The 15,791-nt window shown below is 39.6% G+C and overlaps 1 protein-coding gene and 1 pseudogene across 2 annotated transcripts in view; both read right to left on the bottom strand.

Moving 5' to 3' along the window:
* Positions 1-15,791, bottom strand: part of Nrxn1 (neurexin 1) — a 1,103,898-nt gene that overhangs the window by 753,869 nt on the left and 334,238 nt on the right. The gene's annotated exons all lie outside the window — the stretch shown is intronic.
* Positions 11,399-15,733, bottom strand: LOC116905014 (annotated as a pseudogene).

The following is a 15,791-nucleotide window of genomic DNA, read 5'->3' as shown; positions in this document are numbered from 1 at the left end:
GAATTACTTTGAAATATATGAGAAACCACTGAGTAACTGTGTTTATTTATTTATCATTTATTTATTTATTTATTTATTTACTTATTTATTTTACTTTCTTTAAACATTCTAAGAATGTTGGGCATGTAGCACATACCTTAACCCCAGCACATGGGATCAGAGGTAGATATATCTGTAAGTTTCAGGCCAGCCAGAGCTATAAAGTGAGATGTTGTCTCAACAAACAAACAAAAACAAACAAACAACAACAACAAAAAAACCCACTGTACTTGAAAATCTAACAATGCTTATATAAACTACTAGTTATTTGGTAAAAAAACTGAAAGGAAGGCTTAATATGTTGGCATTTCCCACTCCGAATATGCTATATTTTGTCAACACCTTTAGGAATATAATTTGTTTTTAAAATTTCTTGGTCTGATTTCTCTTCTAGTTATAACATAGTATGCATATTTACAATGCATTCAATAAATGACATTAAATTACCTTCCTGAAAGCTTGGATATCTTTTTTTAGAACTGATAACCTATTGTATGTTGTTCTATAACTGATATGTGTGTGGTTAGGGTGTGGGGTCTTAAATAAATGGATTATGCATGCATGTAGAGAGCAAATAGAGACACAGAGTTGGAGCCATACTCACCTTCTACTTTGCTTTAGATCATGGTTCCTTGCTCTCAATGCTCACTACTTTGTCTATGATATTCCAGGAATGCTCCTGTCTTTGCCTTCCATCTCACTGTGCACACTGGGATTACAGATGTGCATTACCTTGCCCAGCTTTTACGTGTGTTCTGGAAGCTTGAACCCAGATCTTCATAATGTTTAGCAAAAGCTTTATTCATGAGACATCTCTCTAGACCCACATGTCTTTTTCAATGTAGTCTGTCTTTTTTAATTAATTTATTTTTATTTGATATTTTATGTATTTACGTTTCAAATGTTATCCCCTTCCCTCTGTGAAGATGCTCTGACTGCCACACACCCACTCAAACAAATCAGTAGCCTTCTTCTACTCAAAGGATAAACAGGCTGAGAAAGAAATTAGGGAAACCACACCCTTCATAATAGTCACAAATAATATAAAATACCTTGTTGTGACTCTCACCAAGCAAGTGAAAGATCTGTATGCCAAGAATGTCAAGTCTCTGAAGAAAGAAATTGAAGACGATCTCAGAAGATGGAAAGATCTCACATACTCATGAATTGGCAGTATTGATATAGTAAAAATGGCCATCTTGCTAAAAGCACTCTACAGATTCAATGCAATCCCCATCAAAATTCCAACTCAATTCTCCATACAGTTAGAAAGAACAATTTACAAATTCATTTGGAATAACAAAAAGCACAGATAGCAAAAACTATTCTCAACAATAACAGAACTTCTGGGGGGAATCACCACTCCTGACCTCAAGCTGAATTATAGAGCAATTGTGATAAAAACTGCATGTGTATTTTTACAGAGACAGGAAGGAGGTCAATGGAATAGATTTGAAGACCCAGAAATGAACCCACACACTTATGATCACTTGATCTTTGACAAAGGAGCTAAAACTATCCAATGCAAAAAAGACAGCATTTTCAACAAATAGTTTTGATTCAACCAAAGGTCAGCATGTAGACGAGTGCAAATCAGCCCATTCTTATCTCCTTGTACAAAGAAGTCCCTCCTTTTAATTTCATCTGCATGTTAGCTACATTTAAAAGGTTAAATTGCAATCATCCAGTTAATTTGAACATTTTGCCCGTTTCTAATCATCTTAAAGTAAACCAAACAGCCAGGAGCCCTAAGGGGTCTTCAACTGTATGAGTGTCTCTGTTGTGTTGTATTGTTAATGGTATAGGAAAGACAGAAACAGGAAACAGTAGCTGATCCTAATGTTTCTATTCTTACTCCATTGAAAGGCTTGAGTGTTCTTTTCCAAGAGTAAGCTTCCCACAGGCCACAGGCCAAAAGATCCAAGCACAGCCACAACACGGTAGTGTGCATTTATAAAGCACCTTTTCTAGTTTCTCTAGGATCTCCAGGGAGTTCAAAGATTTCCTTTGTTTTCAAGATTAAGGCTTTGTATTGATGACAATAGTCAAAGTTTGTAATAATGCAATAAACACTACAGTAGGTGCTTTTCCTTAAGGCTTCCTCTCCTTCAGGCCATCACTGAAACCAGAACAAGCTAGCAAGATGAGTGTCTGCAGGTACCTCTCTGCAGCACGATGTCTTCATTCCTGCAGCTTTTAGGATGGATAATTCCGCTGCAGTCTTGAACCTGGCTCCTATAGCTTTAACCTTATTGTGAGATTATAAATAATATACATAGAAACAAATTATCTGGATGGCTCAGGAAACAAGTAAAATGCAACAGAAAGTACATGTGTGTACATGAGAAGATATAAGTCATTCATTCGTTCATTCATTCATTCATTCATTCACTCATTCACTCATCCATTCAAAATCCCTACTAAGCATCAGCTATACAACAGGCACCACTCTTGCTAGTTAGGATGGTAACAATGAGCAATAAGTCCGAGCATCTGTCTCATGGAGAGTTCCTTTGATAGCTGGGCTAGGTAGAGCCTGGCATTGAGATTTACATATTTAGATTTCATTCACTTTCATTACTAAGCCACTTGATATGTAAAGTCCATGGCAATGAAAGAGAATGAAGAAGTATAGTTTATAATTCCCTATGGGAGTCTGGTCTTGACATTTAATCTCTGGAAAAAAAATATTCCTCCTGTATTTATTTTGTTGTTGTTTAATAACCTCCAGCATGAACAGCAGTTACAAAACTCTGCAATTTTGTATTTCTTGCTGATAAAAAAGTGAAAAGTGTTGACTCATGTTTACAGTCTCTTTAAATGCAAATTAAGAAAAATTCAAACAATTAATAATTTAAAAAACTGACTAATTGCAATTAACAGCAAACTCAGAAAGGTACTGCAGTACTTTAAACCTTGTGAAGTGAAGCAGTGATGGGCAGGTCTGGGCACAGTTCATCGCAAAAATCACCACACTGATTACAGCCATTGTGAGGGGTTGTCAGAAACAGCCAGCAAATTACAGAGGGAAGGATCCACAGAGCCTCTCCCGGAAATCACCACTATTATCATGAAGTTAACTGTAATTTTTTTCAGCACAAGGGCCAAATGCATTTTTTAAAAAACATAATAAGCAGGAGGTATACAGAGAAAATGTACTTCTTAAGTCGATAACTTGAGGTCATCTTATTCAGTGAAATAAGTAAACTCAGACCACATGTTGTCTAAGAGTGCAAAAGCACTCTGCATAGAGAAACAGAACTGCTAGCTAATCTTTATTCAGCTTGTCCTACAGGGAAGTGGGATGAAAAAGAGATCTCAGGAAATGTCTCATTGAAATTCCATGAAATGGTCAGGAAATGAACATTGAAAACTTCATAAATAATAAAGGTGATACTCATAAAAGGAAATTTGAATTAATTGTATTTAGATTACCTAGTATTTTCATTAAAGAACATGTAGTTGATTGCAAAATATAATTGGTTTCGAACGGCTTCTGATTGACATAAACCAGTGTCAGATTAAAGATACTATTACTGTTGGATCCAATAGCAGCTTTGCTGTGGGATAGCTGGGGCACAGTTTCTCATTCTTTGGTGAGGGGAGTCTTGCCATATACTGAAACTGCCATTCTCATTTCACTGCCTGTATATTTAGCTAATACCTCCTTTATAATTTTTCATTCTCTTTGTGAAAATAATCATGTAGGACTTATTTATATTGTGACTCACATTTTCCAAAGCATTTTAATATTTATGCTATTTAAACTTTCAAACACTTAATTTCATTAGACAGAGTGAGGGCCAAGTTTCCCAAGCCTCAGTTTCTAAATTCCTATTATCAGAATAATAGGAATCACATCTAACCATTCTGCAAAAATTAATTGTTATAACAGTCATGAGGATGTTATTTAACATATCTTAATTCTTTACTACTTTGTAGCATTAATTTTATTGAGTTACATCTATTAATGTTTTCAAACCTCATAGAAGCTTCTCAAAATAAGTTAATTAATTTTCCTATTTCATGGTGCATATAACTGAGGCATCAAAAAAGCAAAAACTATATAGCAGGGCCATACAAATATTATCTATCAAATAATGACTCATATCAGGCATCCTTCTATTTTCCTCTCTCAGAAAGCACATTCCCACACTGACACACAGCTTCAATAAGACTCCTATTTCCACACCATAACTGAAAGAAATTGACTGATACTATCCAATGCAAAATCCATCAATTCTAAATAAGCTCTTCATCATGTGTTAATCTGAACATGAGAGGAGAATGAATGCCAATCCAAACTATCATGGCAAAATTCATTAAAGCATGCTACTAGCAACTAATTAAAACATGTTTTTTCTTTGAGTACATGGGCTTCTTCCTCTTAAGATGGGTTTCAAGATGTCAGCATTGGACATGAGTAAGAGAAGGGTCTTTACAGCTCTGGACTTCTGGGGTTTGGCAGGCAAATAAGAGTTACAGGAAAAACATAGCAAAGTGGCCATCACAAGATAGTCATATCAACCTTTTGAAACAAAGGTTGTAGGGTTGTTATAACAACTTTTTTGAAACAAAGGCATGATTGTTGTTTCCCCAAAAGGCAGTACAGAACCATTTGTTGTTAAGGTTAGAGATAGGGCATAGCCCAATCCTTGAGAAACAGATTTAATCATAAATGAAGAATGAAGTTGTTTGTGCTTACTATAAGGTGGCTTTAAAGAAAGCTGGCTTATCACATGTACTCAAAGTTGAGTGTATGAGACTGAGTCTTAATTTTCAATATCCTACATCATAGCCATAGTCATTGCCAATGTAAAAGTTATTAGAGTATAGCAAAAAAGTATGCGTAATTGTATAGTAAAAAGTCTAAGCATGTTTAAACACTATTTGGAGCTCATGTGATCGGATAGGAGTAAAAAAAGAAAGTTAAAATTTAGAAGCTTGCTATTCACAAAACCCAAGTATTTTTTAACCAAGTATTTGTAACTGCTGAGATCTTGCTAGTGGTTATGTATCATTCTACGCATTCACACAAACACATAATGTCCCACATAATTAAAATTGATTTTTACTTTAAGAACAGTACTAGATATTGAGCACAGTTACCTAATCTATTACTATTGAAAGAAATAGCAAAATCTCAACCTAGAAAGTGATTTTCAAACATAAGAGGAAAATATTGATTAACATAATAAGAAAATGAAAATATTTCTGAAATGCTCTAAAGACTTCAGTAGATGAAGGAGATTTATAATTTTAATTAAATCTACTATCAAGGTAATGTAAGTGAAGATAATAACCCCATAGTCAGAGAAAATAAAGCTGGCGTTCCATGAATCGAAAAGGAGAAATAGGCATTAGATAGAAGGAGATGGGCAGGGGTGGTGTGAGAATACTGAATGGAGGTGCTATTCCTATCACATTAATTAAGTATTCATTAAGTATTAATCTGGATTATTGTCAGTGCAGTTAATCCCCATATTGCAGTTTATGTTACAAATAAGTTACTCTTATCATGACCATAGTTTCAATATGCTGAAAAAGTACAACATACAAAAATTGAATCCTCACATATATTAAACATTGCCTAAGGCTGAAAGGCTGATCACAACTTTGTTATTCTTGGGAACTGGAATGTTGAAAATTTAGAAGCAAGTTGTGCTAGTCTCCTTCATGGCCATTCACAATCTCTGTGTCTGACCTAATATCTTCTCAACCTTCAGATAAAACTTTGGACTGTATTAATACATCATTTGTTTCTACCAATCCCAAAGTTAAAAGTATTTGATAAAACCTGTAGCATACACTTTTGTGTGTGGGCAACTGCCTGCTTGGCATTCTTTCAGTTTAATAGGATATTGTTGTGATTGTTGCTAATGATGCTGTAAGATTCAAACTTTAAGGAAAAAGGCCACCTTAGGGAAACACCAGGTGGCTGGGACTTTAACACCCTGTCCAAAGAATTTAGAATAACACCCTGTTCCAGGAAATGAGCGTGAAGAGGGAAGGGCCCTTTGCAGTCCCCCATCTGCCTGCCAAAGATATTTCACCGTGGATGAAAGGGTCAACATGCATCATCAAGGACCAACTCATGCTGTTGCCAAAGGCTGTCCTCCACAGTGTATAAAAGGTGTGTGCTTTTGTTACTGAGTGTCGCCTCTGTCTCAATTACAGGGCCACCCCACTGCACTGGATCATGAAACCTCTTGCTTAATTGCATCGCTTTCTGTCTGTGTTTTCATGAGTGGAACCTCCCGGATATAGGGCTGATCAGGTCCTACAATGTCACATGATTGGGAATAGTTCCTGTAATTGCTTCTGTATTGAAACAGATAGTTGAGAGCAACCTGAATCTGTGTCCCATGGCACTGCTCATTCATCTGTGACAAAGAACGAATAATCTCTTAATCACTATGAGATGAGCACTGTCTTGCTTTCTTCACACAAACTTTTATTGTTGGGATCAGTTCTTTTCATACCCTTAAATTTATTAGGCAACTCAACATCCTGTTGCTGTAAAATTATATAAAAACAATGTTGTCTTTTACCCTGCACTAGGTCTGGCACCATAGTGCCCCCCATGATATCTGGTAGATATCTTCATCTTAGACAGCAAAGTGTCTCACCCACTCTGCTCCATCCCATACCACACTGCTGATGGCTTCTCACTGAACCTGGCAACAATCTCTCTGCCCATCTAGTTCCAAAGGCAGGTTGCCACCATGCCAGATACACACATCTCCATTACGCAGTGGCCCAGTGTCTACAGCCACCACATACTCTCTTGAATTCAATTAAATCGTCACATGAAAAAACGCACAACATAATAACCTATGATCCAATTGATAATATGTAATTTCCCACTTAAGACATTGAATCCCTGTACACATCCATCCCTTAAGAATATTCATAACAACCTGTAAATGTGCAGAGAGGAATCTTAACATCCGCCTCCATGTTCTCTCCGCTGCTTCTCCCTCCCTCACTCCAGTCTCCTCCCCCTCTCTAAAACTTTTCTCCCACCCATCCTTCCTTCTCATCCAATGACAGGCCTCATTCTATCTTGTACCTGCCTTCGCCTGTGTAATGACATCATCCTACCACATCCATCTTTGATGGACACAGTTTCTAGTTAGAGGTGTTGACACATAGGTAGAGTATAACAATATACTCATGTCAGAGTGACATGTTTGGAGCAGAGACTGCTTCACTTTGCTTTATATACATATATGCCTGACAGAATTCTTTCATATTAAAGAAAGCCTAAAAATTGTGTGTACAAATGAAACAACTGAGAGTCAGTGCTGTCAGTCAGCATGCCTGCCCAACCTAGTGATTCAAGTACTGAAAGCCCATAATCAGCTCCATTTATGCTTGAAGATTGCTAAGAATCACATTCAAAAACTGCCTTTACAAATGTGAACTGCAAACCAAGTATTAAATTGCCCCATCTTGTTGATATGGAAAACTGTCAACAGCTTCTGTAGTGTATACATGTCCAAGTTAATAATCTGTGGATGCTTCCCTTCTATTGTTCTTTCTTTTGCCATGGGGGAGGGTTTCTACTGTTTTTATTTTGTATGTAAACCACTGGGGGAAGGGTCTTGACTGTGGCCACACTGGAGTTCTGAGGGCTTCAAGACACTAGCTGGGAAGTCAGGTGACAGAAACAATGATTCAGAAACAATCACATGACTACAAAGCAGTGATCTCCAGCAGGGCTCCAGGTGGTCAGGTGTGTCTTTGGACACCTAAGGAAGCAGTGACATAGGAAGGACAAGCATTGGGCTGTCCTTGAGTTGCTTTGATGACATCAAAGACAGAGAGAACCGCAACAACTGGTGGCTCTAGGGATCTCTAGTCCATGCTTTACTTGGCCAGTGGGTCTCTGAAAGACCTGCCAGCAAACTTGGCTTTGCTGCCCAGCTCTTCCTCAATTCTACAGATCTGATTGTACTCGGCCAGGTGCTCAGGTGGGAAAGGGGCATCAGTCTTAATCTATCCAGGGCAGAGCTCCCCCGAACCCCCACCCATGACCAGTTCAGTGATGAACGTATCCTCAGGCTCCCTAGTTCAATGGGACACTATGATGTCCCAGCCATTGGACTGGGCCAGCTTACATGTCTGCATATACTCGGTCACAGAGATGATCTGATTCCCTTTGAGCAGGAGGCAGTTGCAGGACTTCTTGCTCACATCCTTTGCAATCCATTTAGGATTGGTTACTGTAAGATCATCCTCCACCACCAGCATGCCTGCACTAACTGACAACCTCTGCCAAGCTTCCCAGTCATCTGGTCAAAAGGGGTCTTCAGTGGATACCACTGGATACTCCTGGATGAAGGACTTGTTCAGGTCAGCTTGCTGGAGTCACCTGGAGACTTGAAATCCAGGCCATACTTGTCAAACCTGTAGAACTCAGAGGCAGCCACATCCATGCCAATGACAACCTGGTCAGTGTAGCCAGACTTTGCAATTGCTGTCTTCAGCAGCTCCTGTGCTTCTTTGTTCTCCAGGATGTTAGGTTCAAATCTGCTCTTATTACCCACATTGACAGAATCTTTCCCGAGCTTCTCCTGATGACTTTCTTCAGGTTGTGGTAAACCTCTGCTCTACGGTTTCCCCAAAACAAGATGCCCCTACAGGGCATGCTCTTGCATGACTAAATTGTTGCCTGCATGAATACCACCACTGATCACATTGAAAGCTAGGACCAGCAGGATGACTTCATTCAGGGTTGCCAGCTAAGTCAGAAATGTGAGGGTAAAGGGGCACTCCCTTTTCACAGCACCAGCTTTGCAGACAGCCAGAAACACTCCCAGGATGGCATTTGCACCAAATTTAGATTCATTCTCAGTGCTACCCATCTTGCTCATCAGTTGGGCAATTTTCTCTTGTTCCACTACATTCAGTTTCTTGCTAACCAGAGCAAGTTCAATAGTGTTATTGATGTACTCCACAGCCTTTGAGACATCCTTCTCCAAAAAATGCAGGTTCTAGAGCTTTGTAGATGTCAGTGTACACACTGCTGGGCACCTCACCTCAGAAGAAATCTTTTGTGATGTAGAGATCCACTTCACAGTAGGATTCCCACAGGAGTTTAATAACTCTTTGGCATGGATCTTGAAATAGATGTGGTGAACTTCTAGCCACAGGATTGCTGAGAAGGGAGGCCTTCTGTATTTTGTTGACACAATGTTTATGCAACAGTATACTTTAATACATCAACACATTGTTCTACTTAACTATCTTCCCTGTTTTTGAATATCCTTGTTAGATTAAAACAATTGCTACTTTTACAAATAAAGCATCCCCAGGCATGCTTGGTATTGCACATCCATTTCATTCTACGCTCATACAATACAACCTGTTTCTATCAATGAGCAAAATGACATTTATTAAAACGCAAGCTAGTATGTTTGAGACAAGAAATCTCAAGATTATAGGGCTAGTCTGTTTACTAAACTCTTCTTTGCTCTGACCCAAAGTGATCTGAATGCACCCTTTATAACAGTTTATTTAACACAATGTTTGGAAGTACTCATTATCTGTGAAACCTTGCCTTTCTTGCATCCACAGAATAAAATGATTTCACTGCTAATCTTAAAGCACATTTCTCAACTAGATGGACTATGGTCTTGTTACTATAGTGACTTTTAAATTATTACTCTTTCAAACAGTATTTTAGAAATATTCTTGTTTACTACTTCTACATTTGTAATAATACTTTTACTTGTTTGAGTTTTCTCCTTTGCTTCTAAATCCTCTGAGACGCTGATGGGCTGTGTAACTGAACCTTTACTCTGAGAACTAAGTCAACCACTTAAAGTTTCTTTAGGACTTCTGCTGTGGTCATCACTATGTCACACACTTTCAGAACTTATCTCATCTGATGCATATAACATTAAAGAGGGTGTAAAAATGACCATTCTCATTTCATGGATGAAAAGTTAAAATATATAATTTAGGTTGCGAAATGCTGGAAATAAGAAATAAATGAGTAAATTAGTAAACCCAATGCAAAGAGCTGGGATTTGAACCCAAGGAGCCAACTGCGGATCTGTGAGACTGCCTTTACATGGGAGGAATTGTACATAACTTCTAAGGGAGAATGAGACAGCACTTTCCAGCAGTATAGAAAATAATGAATGGATGCTTCCTAGCTGTCCTCTGTGATTTGCTCCATTTGTCTTCAGAGCTTTCTTTTATCTGTCAGTGCTCCCCGCCCTCTTTTTGGCAGAAGGAGCAGCCTCCCTGGAGGGATGTGCAGGGCTGCTATCTGACACCACCCAAATCCACACCTTATTCTACATTCTCTTGACAGCTCAATTCATCAGCCTGTCTATCTGTTGTGGACTCAGTTCTCTTCAGCTTTGATTTTGAAAGTGAGGCTCAAAATGTCTGCTTTTCTGTGAAGCTGTCTATTTCCCCAGGTTCACCAACCTCCTTTTGCATGATGGAGATGCCCGGGTTCATTATCCAAGGCTGCTGCTAAGTGAGATTTCCTCCTTCCAAAGACCTTCTAGACTAAAGAAGCTCTTTCTATACCTTTGTCATCTTGCAACCACTCGCTGAGACAGATGAGGCACACAGCATGTTCTATTTGCATAACATTTACATATTATTAATAGAAACACAGGCCAGTATCTCAAGGATGACATTGAAGAAAAGTTGGTTCACATTTTACAATATAGCTCTACAAGATGATCCTCATTATGGCCTCTTAGAGTAAGTTCCTTGTTTCTCAAAAGGAAGGTAATTTTTATGGGTGATTCTTAGGTTGTACCATTTTTTAAAAAGTGAAGCTTCTTTTGTCAGTCTGATTGGCATTGTATAACTGCTTCAATTTTGTTAGAAGCAACCAAAAGTCATTTATTTGAGCCACGGTAAAATGCCATGTCTCTAGAGACTATTTGTTACGCTATAGGAAGGATTCAAGCCTGAGTTTAATGAGATTTCTCAGACCATATGTCTGTTCCTGGAGGAAACATGTTCAGCAGTCTCCTCAATCAGAGGAGCAGAGTTCCTGCCAGCCTCATCCAGTTGCCTGCCCACTGGCCAGGGAATCCATAGGAGGAATGAAAGCTGGCTGTACTTTCTGTGTTGCTTGTGTACTGTGATGCAATGTGCTACTCAATTGCAATTTCTTTAGTTCTTCCTCAAGTTTGACTTCAATTATGTTCCTTATTTCTCTAAGGACTTTCACCCCATGACTTCTAGCTTCCTCTTTTACTTTTACTCAGAAGAATGACTCATCGCAACCTCTTTCAGGCAGAAAGAGTGTATGAGCCCGAGGGAATGGAGGACACCAAGAGAACAAGGCTCTAAATCAACAGGATCAGTTCACTCACAGAGACCGAGGCAGCATTAGTAGGGTGTGTACAGGCCTGTATTAGAACTGAACAGTCCCAGAGCTGAAAGGAGAAGTGGAAATATGCCCCCATCTCTATTTCCACATCCACTTGCAAATAAAACTTTAATGTAGCCCAAGCGAATGTCACTGGGGAAACAAACAGGTCTTCTTGGGGCTGGGGTTATAACTGGACAAAGTCATACATACAAAACGGAGCTCATACTATCCCAAAGAAGAATAGGGATTAAAGACCAGGTCGGTTACTGGCCTTTTCAGGAGCTCTGAAGTGTGGGTAATCAACCTTCCCACTGCAGAGGTATGGTCACAAGGGTAGAGAGTAGAGGGGATCACCTGACTTTTGTCACAAAACTCAGGGCCTGGCACTAAGCCAGGACAGACAGACAGAAGAGAAGCCTCAAAAACCACCCTCCCAGGAAACCAGGGACTACTGACCAGTCCCACTGTGATGTGAAACCTGTACTCAGGGGCTATTGGAAAGGGAAGGTAGCAGAGTAGGAACAACACTGGGGAGCCGTCACTGAGGAATGTCGCACTGTGGTACCTGGACATGTGGAAAGGGTAAGTGGGAGGTGGGCAGCTTGTATCTGGTTTCATGAACGCCACTGCGGCCAATGTATTGCATCCATTTGATTATACCATGGTCGCTGTAGTTCTATGTAGGCTTGAATATCTTCAAGTAGCGCACCTTAAGGCCAGAAGGCACGATGTCACCTCAAAGTTCATGGAAATGGGGGAGCCGAGCCCATTTTTCTTATCATTGGTGGGCAGGAGCTCTATCTCCGCACTGACTTGTGATTTGTGCTTGATCTTCCATACAATGGCGTTCTTGGTTCTTGCCTTGTGCTTGGTCTTCCCCTTCATGCAGATCACTTGAACTCCGCTTGTGTTTCAATGAATGGGGTTTGGATCCTCACCTCAATCTTCTGGGCCAGAAGTGAGGGCTTGAAGTTGGACTTGATGACCACCTTGATCTCCGTTTGATGCATCCCACCTCCCACACCAATGGGATCACCAGGAAAGGATGATGCCTTTGGTAGTACGGTATCTCACGAGTTCAAATTCTCCATCACGAGGGATGAAGAGTCAAACCTGCTGAGTTGCACAAGCCGGTGGAAGAGGCAGTCATCAGTGGTGATCGACTGTTTACCACTCTCGTTTGCTTCTTCAGCTGTGCCTTTGCCCTGCTTTTCTATAACAATCTTGTCAATTCCAAATTTGCACTCCAGCATGTCACTCATTGCCACCCGGCCCGACACATGGGCACCTTCCCCTGTGGGGACATAAGCATGTTCACACTCACCAGAACATCTAGAGGAGTTCATTCCGGCTATACTTAATGCCTTCCTACCACCAGCCAATCTGCCTGGTCACCTGGCTGGTGATCTGGGACTGCTCTTCTTTTATCTGATGCTGACTCTTGATACCCTGTTGGGTGATGAAGGTTTTCAGTGCACCTATCTCCGAGTTCTGTGAGTAGCCAAAGTCCAGAATCTCGTCCAGCAGCTCATATATGAGCAGAAAATTGTTCTTGATGTCCTCCTCACTGATCTTGCCAAAGTAAGGAGCCATTACATCACACATCTTGTGAAGGAATTCAAAGACTATGACAGCATTGACATTCTGCTTGGTGACTGCTGCCAGCCAGATGTTGGACGGCTTCACAAGGAAGAAGCTGGTGCGGGCGATTTTGTGACAGGGCTGTGCACCTGCTGCCATGCGTGAATAACACTGACCCGAAAGGCATCCACTGCATTCCTCCCAATGGCATCTCTGTAGACCGAGGAGATAAGCACCTCCCCCTTGTGATTATAGATGAATAAGCCACCGATCCTGGTGGCAGCTCAGTCTCTGTGACCCACTGCTTTGAGAACAGACCTGGAGTCAGCAGCCTCTACAAGACAGGCCTGGCCACTCTTGGATCCCTAGATGTCCACCCACCCCAGCTCGCCTGTCTGGTGCCTTGGCTTTCTCTGCATTGCTCACCACAAACAGCTCTTAATGTCTGGCAGTAAACAGCCAACAGAAAAGGAATTCAAGGGTATAATTGGAGGCGCTTTGTCTCATAATGTGTCATGGCTCCTCCCCCTCCTCTTCCTCTTCTTTTAAATTTTATTACACACACACACGCACACACACACACACACACACACACACAATTTATTGCTCTTCTTTTTTTTCCTTCCAGGTGCTTTGCACATGTATTTCTAGCTTCCACTTTAATTTTTTCCCGAGTGCACAAACAAGTGGAATTTTGTTTCTTGTGCCTTTTTTGGGGCTCCTTTCCTTTTGTTATTTTCCCTAATTCAGATGTATTAGTTTTTGTTTTCCCTTATTTTATTTTATTATTATCCCATACAAGCCTATTTGTTTTTTAATGAGAGACAGAAAGGGGGTGAATCTGGAGGAATCTGAGTAGAGAGAACATTAATCAGAATATATTAAGTGAAAAAGAAAACTGCATTTTCAGTAAGAGAAAAAAATAAAAATTAAAAGTGTCAGAAAATTAACCTTTGACACGTATTTCTTCCCATATAAAACAAATCTATAGCAGCTGATGAAATAAAAATCAGAAATTGAAATGAAACTTGAGGATGATTGGCTGTCTGGTATGAGTTTTTAACATGGAATTGATAAGTTTATTACAAGCATCAAACAGGAAGCTTAAAATAAAGGTATTCTCACCATTCATAGATTGCTGCTTAGACTTTGAGGTGAACTTATACAAAACACAATATTCAGGAAGATAGTTCTGTTCTTGTTTTACATCATGAAAGTCAATCAGAGATGATAAGGGGACAGATAGTAGAGAAGTAGAAAGTGCCAAGGATCCAGAGGAATGGCTGCTGGTCCTTGAGGAATAGCATGGTAATAAAGGCCGCCAACAACAGTGTAGTTCCGAGTACCCAGCTGTTATCCCCGGTGTGTCTCTAGAGCGAAATCAAAGAACCCCATTTCAATGAAATTTCCCAGGCAACTTGGTATTTTATTAATTATGTTTTTTCACAGCTATCAATTTTATAGATAACCAACAATAAAGGGTGTGCTCTGGAGAAATATAAAATGAGAGTTGCTGACCAGAGAGAGCATTTACTTTTGTGCATGAAGAATTCTTCTATCAAGCTGCTTGACTTATATTATCCATGTTAGTGTACCTTGTTTCCTCTCAGCTGCTAGGCTGATGAGCAGAGCTCTTTACCATATAGCTAGTAGATGGTCTGTTGCTGTCAGAGAGGAGGCTAATTTGTGCTTCATTTCAAATGTCTGCCTCCAGCTGGGTCATGAAAGCTAGACAGGACCTTTACGTACTTCATATTTTCTAAGAAACCTGCCAGTGTCTCGCATGTATGCACATGACCAGTGACCTTATATAGATCACCATTAAGGCTGCACATAAAGCTCTTGTACTCATACCACCTATAATTAAGCTGAGATATTTAAAACACAGTTTATTTCCAGTATTCTTGAAAGTTGGTGCATCCAGACATAAAAATCATGTTTTGCCCAGAATTAAGAAGAATGATAAGGTATGGAAAAATAAAATAGTTAATTAACAGGGAGAAAATAAATTTCTAGGAATGTACTGTTCTGAATGCAGTCTCTCAGCTAGCAATTGAACATCATAATTAGTGTTGAAATAGAAATTCAACAAGCCAGGCTCCAAGTCAGGGGTCAACTGCTATCAATATCATGATGCAAACACTGTGGTCTACACTCAACTGAGTGAAAAATTGAAACGTAGGTCATGCTTGCTTTTTAAAACGTTATAATTGTCTTGAATTATATATACATATATTCTTCACAGGTTGATATACATATGCATATGCATATATATGTGTGTGTGTTTGTGTGTGTCTGTCTGTATGTCTGTGTGGATGTAAATTGTTTATGCTATCTTGAAAATTCCCATAAGCTTAATAGAAACTTAGTCTTAATTTTCTATTAAGTCTATTTACAAAAGTATCAAAAAAAAACTAATGCAAAGGTTAGTTTGCGTAGTCTCCATAAGTACAGGACATTGCTGTGGTTTTTTTTCTTTGTTTTTGTTTTTGTTTTTCTGGTTGCAGGTATCACCTCCATTCACTGTAACCCCTTCAATGTTCGTTTTTATAGTTCCAGAATCCACCTCTCTCAGGATTTATCATATTAAATTAAATAGAAACACAGATGCATAAAAGCAACGGATACAAACAGGAATCCTGGGCTTTAAAAGCTTGCTTTACCCGTGGGATTCGGCTTTGTGTTCGTCTGGCAGCTTAGACGCTGTGTGGCCAGTACTTCCCGAGCTTGACACGCTTTGCTATGCCTAACTAGAAACATAGCGTGCTTCTCTAAGAATAAAACTGTGAATTCACTGAATGAAGTATCTAATAAGGGA

This window comes from Rattus rattus, chromosome 7 (assembly GCF_011064425.1).
Source record: "Rattus rattus isolate New Zealand chromosome 7, Rrattus_CSIRO_v1, whole genome shotgun sequence".
NCBI classification, from domain to species: domain Eukaryota; kingdom Metazoa; phylum Chordata; class Mammalia; order Rodentia; family Muridae; genus Rattus; species Rattus rattus.
This window is presented reverse-complemented; position numbering and strand designations above follow the sequence as displayed.